This window comes from Cinclus cinclus, chromosome 7, assembly GCF_963662255.1.
Source record: "Cinclus cinclus chromosome 7, bCinCin1.1, whole genome shotgun sequence".
NCBI lineage: Eukaryota > Metazoa > Chordata > Aves > Passeriformes > Cinclidae > Cinclus > Cinclus cinclus.
In genome coordinates this window covers 96191-102177 of record NC_085052.1, presented here as the reverse complement: position 1 = coordinate 102177, position 5987 = coordinate 96191, and positions in this window count along the sequence as shown.

The window sequence follows — 5987 nt, the reverse complement described above, 5'->3', positions numbered from 1 at the left end:
TGTAAGGAAAGCAAGAGCATCCTATGCTGATGTATTAGTGGCAGTGTAGTCTAAGGAATTGCTGTGCTTCTTGCTGCTGCTAATACTCACCTGTATAGGTGGTTGGGTCAGTTAGTCTCTGATCAGAACATTACCATGATCAAGCTGTCTTGCCTGGGGACAGGAATTGCTGCTTTGATCAGAAGGGGTGGCAAAACCAGTGCACCTCTGGTACTAGAATTGTTCAGGAACAACTTGAGCATGACAGCAAATAGATGAATGAGGAGGTAGGTGCCCTGCAAGTCCGTAAAATCATTGGTGGTATGAAGGTGAATAACCCCAGTCTCCACAAAGCTGGAAACTAGGAGAGTATTCAGCTAGTTTTGATTGTCTTCTTGCCCTACCCATGTACTTTACCTGGGCATCTGACAGACTGCTGTTCTACCTGTGAGTTTTGTTTTACTGTATTTGCTTTCCTGAGTGATATCTGGCAGTTGTACAACCTTCATTTGATGGATGTAGGGAAACTGGAACAGAACTGGGATGCTAGTTGTATCATCTTAACAGCTGGTGGAACCTGATGTTTTGCTGCTCAGTGCACAAAACAGGTGGTGGAAGAAAGTAGCAAGACTTGATTGAGGCAAGAGTGAAGAGATGTTAGGAGGAAGGAAATGCTTGAAAGATGCTAATGAATCCTGTCCTGAGGTTTGTTAGTGGTTTAATCATGTAATCATGCTTGATTTAAATTAACCTGTCTTTATGATTCTCACTTAGAAAGTGTGGTTATAGCAGCTACTCTGTGTGATTTTTTTCTTTTTTGGTCTTTTTAATTAGCTGAAGAATAAAATATATGCACAGAGATGTACTTGTGTTTCCTGCAGTTATGTCTGGGATGCAGGTAGGTGGAATGAAGCATGTATGCCTACATAGATGGTTATTACCATCAGGATAGTTCCATGCTTTTTCTTGAACATGGAACACTCTTTCAGATTACTGAAGGTTCACTACCTTAACCTATCTGAAACCACAGGGTTATGTTGCTCACTTCTCAGTATGCTTGTGTAGTATACTGAGGTTAAGTAACTGCTAGCCATGTAGGAAATCTAGTATTCCCTGCCACTAAGGATCCTTCTATAAAAACTACTGGTTTCATGTGGCAAATTAAAGTACCAATTTATTTTGTACACATTTTCTCTTACCAGTTTGATGTCTATTTGAGTATCTGAAAAAGAAAAGCAGCTTCTCAGTATCTGCAATAGTTATGGGGAACCTGCCGCTTTTTATTTGGAAGCACAGTTTAAAGAAGTTGCACATGCTAAAAATTGGCCAGGTGAACTTAAAATGAGAGCATTTCCATTTCTTATTAATTATTCAGAATGAATCACAGAATCTTCAGACCTGGAAGGGACCCACAAGGATCAGCCAAACCCACCTCCTGCAAGTCTTGACTTACTATTAAAAAAAGCTTGTCTTAATTAAAAAAAACCCAAAAAACAACAAAACAACTGCTGTGATATACATTTAATCACCATTCTGTGTTTTTTTTTTGTGAATGATCAACATTCTGGTGGTGTCATTGGTTTTCTGCAGTTGCTAATAATCGGAGTGGGGAGGAGTAGAGAGCAGGGCTTTACATGCACTATGATGATTAAACCAAGTTCTACTTCTGGCAAAGTAAAGATCTCCAAGTAGTCTTCTAATATAGTGATGACCTTATTTTTGGGGTTTGGTTTTTTTTGTTTGAGGTTTTTTGGGGGGAGAAGGATGGGGATGATCTTGAGGTTTTGGTATTTTTTCTTCTTTCTAGGGGGATCTGGGGGAGTTAATTTTTATTGTATGGGGAGAGCGATATGTTAATGTAAGATAATTGTGAGGAGTTGGATTTTCTGTTAATTCTTGAGACACTGAAGGTTTTCCAAACATCTTGAACTCTACTTCCCACCACATGAATATTCTTCATTCTTTGTGAAGATTTCTTCACAATTTCAAGACCTTAATTTAAGATTGTTTCCTGCTCCCAGAAGGTGTTAACAATTTAAAAACCAAAACAAAAGTAAAAAATAAACAGCCCCCCAAACAAAGAAAAATAGCCCACAGAACAACTCCCTTACAACACTGTGGGAATTGATACTGTTGGAATTTATTTGAATTCTAATTGGAATATAGCAGTGGTAATACAATATAGGTGAGGACAGAAAACAGTGTAACTAGTGTTTAAGTTAAACTGGGCGACTACTGTGGATTTTGTGGTGACTTTGAAGATGAAAAACTGTAGATTTGTGGTTTCTACCATTTGCAGTGATGAGTACTTGCAGATGATGCTGAGTTGGGCAGGAGTGTTTTATCTCCTGTTGTGCAGGAAGGATCTGGACAGGCGTCATTGATGGGTCAAGGCCAGTGGTATGAGGAGGGTATCATAGTTTATGTTTGTCAATTTTAATATATTCATCTTCTGTTGTGAAATAGAATCAGGAGCAAAAGCAAAGCAGGCCTAAAACTTAAAAGGGTATAAAGAAAAACTTCTATTATCAACACAAAGAAAACAATAATAAATTCAGACTAGATCTTCAGACCAGTCCCTCCTTCCCCTTTTCACACCTTCTTAACAACATACAGAGAGACTTCAGTCAATTCCTTACTTAATCTTTTTCAATTCACTTTAGGGAGAGGAGTTTCTTCTTTTTCAGCCATGGGGAGCTTTTTTAAGAGAGGAAAAAAGCCAGTTCTCTCCTGATTTCACTTTTTTCACAAATAGCAGCCACCTGGGAATCCACAATAGTGAAACTCCCACCCTCACAGCCTTCCTAGAGCTGTGCTTCTGGGCCATGTCAAACTCATGGGGTATTATTACTTTTAAGGATGAGCTGCTCAAAAGCAAAAGTTCTTTTCTCTCTGTTCATACTTCATTCCCAGGAACAGAGATCCCCTTTTTCCATCGGGGCGAAGGATCTTCTGAACACTTAAAAGCCTCCCTACCTTGTCTTTTTCTATGGTTTATAGGAATTGTAGTGTATTACACTTTACCCCTGTAGCTTACAAAAAGATTCTTCAGCCAACCTTCATGGCATCTCCTCATTCTCCTTCCATCTAACAACTTAGCTCTTGCTTTACTGACTTTGGTGTATCCTTTCTGTTCTTTTTCCTCTCACCCAAGGAAGAATCAAAGGTCTGTAAGTCTTATCTGAGCATTGGATATAACTAAAATTTCACACAGCAGTTGCAAGGGTTGGGCCAGGCCATGCTGGAGCTGTGTCAGGATCTCAGGCCTCAGGCGGCGCTGGGGGAGGCCGGACGAAAACTGCCAAGTTCAGCCAGAGGAGAAATCGGTGACAAGCTTCTGTCTCCAAGGCTGACCTCCGGTGCCAGCTGAAGCCAGTTCCAGCTGCGGGCCGGGGGTTCTCCCTCTGCCCTGCCCAGCACACAAAGCCGTGGGAGGCTCCCCAAACCGGGCCCAGCTGCCTCCCCCCAGGCCGTGAGGGCGGCTGGGCGGGCTCGGCCACCCCAGGGCTGCTCCGAGCCGGGGCAGGGCAGGGCCCCGCCGAGCCACGGCCACACCTGGGAAGGGCGAGGATTTTAACGACGGGCTTTTCTTCTTTTTGTCTGTTGGGGCCCCTGGTTGGAAATGGGGCCCAGCAGCCTCCTGATCCCACCCCTGCCTGGCCCGGGCCGCATGGGAGGGGGCCCAGGCCAGGTTGGTGTTACCTTGTGAGAGGCCAGAAATTAAAGAGAGCTTTTCCTGGCGTTTTCTTGCTTCAAATGTGATTCACTGAGCGAACTAACGTCTCCAATTGGTTTCTCAGGCTGTCAACAACTAAACCAGCTTCCAATTGGTCCCGTCAATCCACAGAGGAAGTTCTCATGGAGAACCAGCACAGAGGGTCAAGGTGAAGTGCTGGTCCTGCCTGTGGGTGACAGCAACCCCATGGAGTGCTCCAGGCTGGGGGAAGAATGACAGGAAAACGCCCAGCAGGAAAGGACCAGGGGGTGCTGGTCGACAGCGGCTAAATATGAGCCCAGGTGACAAAGAACACCAACGGCACCTGGCTTATATAAGCCATGGTGTGGGTACATGCCCAGGGTAGTGACTATTGGCCTTTTCTGGGTACTGATGAGGCCTGCAGCTTTAATCCTGGAGTCAGTTTTGGGGCCCTTCACTGTAAGAAGGACAGTGAGGGACTAGAGTGTGTCTGGAGAGGGGAATTGAGCTGGGGAAGGATGTGGAGCACAAGTCTCCATGAGGAGCAGCTGAGGGGGTTCAGCCTGAAGAAAAGGAGGCTCAGAGGGAAACTCTGCTCTGTACAACACTGACAGGAAGATGCTGCCTGGTAGGAGTCTGGCTCCGTTCCCCAGGAGCCAGTGACAGGATGAGAGGAAATGGCCTTAAGAAGCACCAAGGGAGGATTAGGTTGGACATCAGGAAAAAAGACCTTCACAGAGTGGGTGGTCAGGCACTGGCACCCTTTCACTGCTCACAGCAGTGCTAGAGTCACCATCCCTGGGGGGATCTAAAACACCTGGCAGTGCTATCCCTGCCTCTGTTGATGTGACACTTAGGGTTGGATTAGGGCCATCCGGGGCTGCTACAGGCAGGGATTGGTGGACTTGATGGTGTTAGGCTTGTGGTTGGACTCGGTGATCTTAAAGGTGTTTTCCAAATTCCTAAATTTGTGCAGTTCACACCTACTGTGTGCAGTTCTGGCGCTATAACATAAGGAAGATACAGAGCTATTGGAGAGCATCTAAAAGAAGGCTGCAAAGATGGTGAAGGGTCTCCAGGGAAAGCCATAAGAGTAGCTGTTGAAGGCACTTGGCTTGTTCAGTCTGGAGGAGACTGAGAGGAGACATTGCACTCTGCAGCTTCCTCCCAAGGGGCAGAGGACCTCTCCTCTCCTCTCTGCGACTAGTGACAGGACCTGATGAATCCGCTGGAGCTGTGTCAAGGGGGGGGCTTAGGCTGGACATCAGGAAAAGGTTCTTGCCCCGGAGGGTGGTTGGGCACTGAAGAGGCTCACCAGGGCAGTGACCGAGCCCAAGGCGCCTTTGGACAATAGTCTCAGGCATGTGGTATGATGGTTCGGGCTGTCCTATGCAGGCCTGGAGCTGATCCCTGTGGGTCCTTTAGTGCTCAGGATATTCTGTGGTTCTAAATTACCCTGATTCTCTTAATTTAGAAGTGAATTCAGATGGGATAGGGGAGGTGAGTGGAGAGTAAAGCCAGCACTCTTGCACTTTTGAAGAGGTTTTGGCTGCAGTGGAGAAAAGAAAATGTAAACAGCCTAAGGAGGTAAAGGCACTCAGAAGATTGGCTGCAGATCCCTTTCATCTGCTGTCTGCACCAGACTGCAAACACGTGACAGCGAGGAGAATCCAGGTTAAGGGAGGCCGCTGTGGGAGATGGCTCAGCAGCCTGTGTTGTGGGTAGGGCTGTCTGGACTAGTATGGGGCCAGACCAAACAGTTGTTAATACTGCAATTTACAAAGGCCAGGATTTTGTGCTGCAACGTGGAGTGGAATTACATCATCTGCCGGTAGCGCGGGGGGAAGGAGCGCGGGCGGGGACGTGACGTGGCTGCTGCCGCCGCGGCCGCGGATTGGCTGCGGCCGAGGGCGCTCCGAGCGGGGATTGGCTGCGGCGGGTCAGCGGGGCCGCGGTGGCGGGAGCGCGCCCCTGGGTGGTGCGGGGCCGGCGCGTGCTGCTGTGCGGCCGCTCTTGCGGTGCGGAGCTGATTTACAGGCCGGGTCTGGCAGGATGGACTAACACCGAGCTCCTGCACGTACTGCCCTCTGAGGCGCTCGGTAGGGTTTCGAGGCCAGGAGGACAAGGTGCTGCTCTGCCTCGCCGGTGCTGCTGCCGTGACCGGCCTGTATCGCTGGGATGCCTTCTTGAGAGAAAGGAATCGGATGGTACTCGCTGCTTTGAATTGCCTTTTCTCTCTGCGTATACCATCTGCAGACCCCGGGTCTAGAAACCATTTATTTGAAATTTTCCTTTATTTTATTCAGTTATT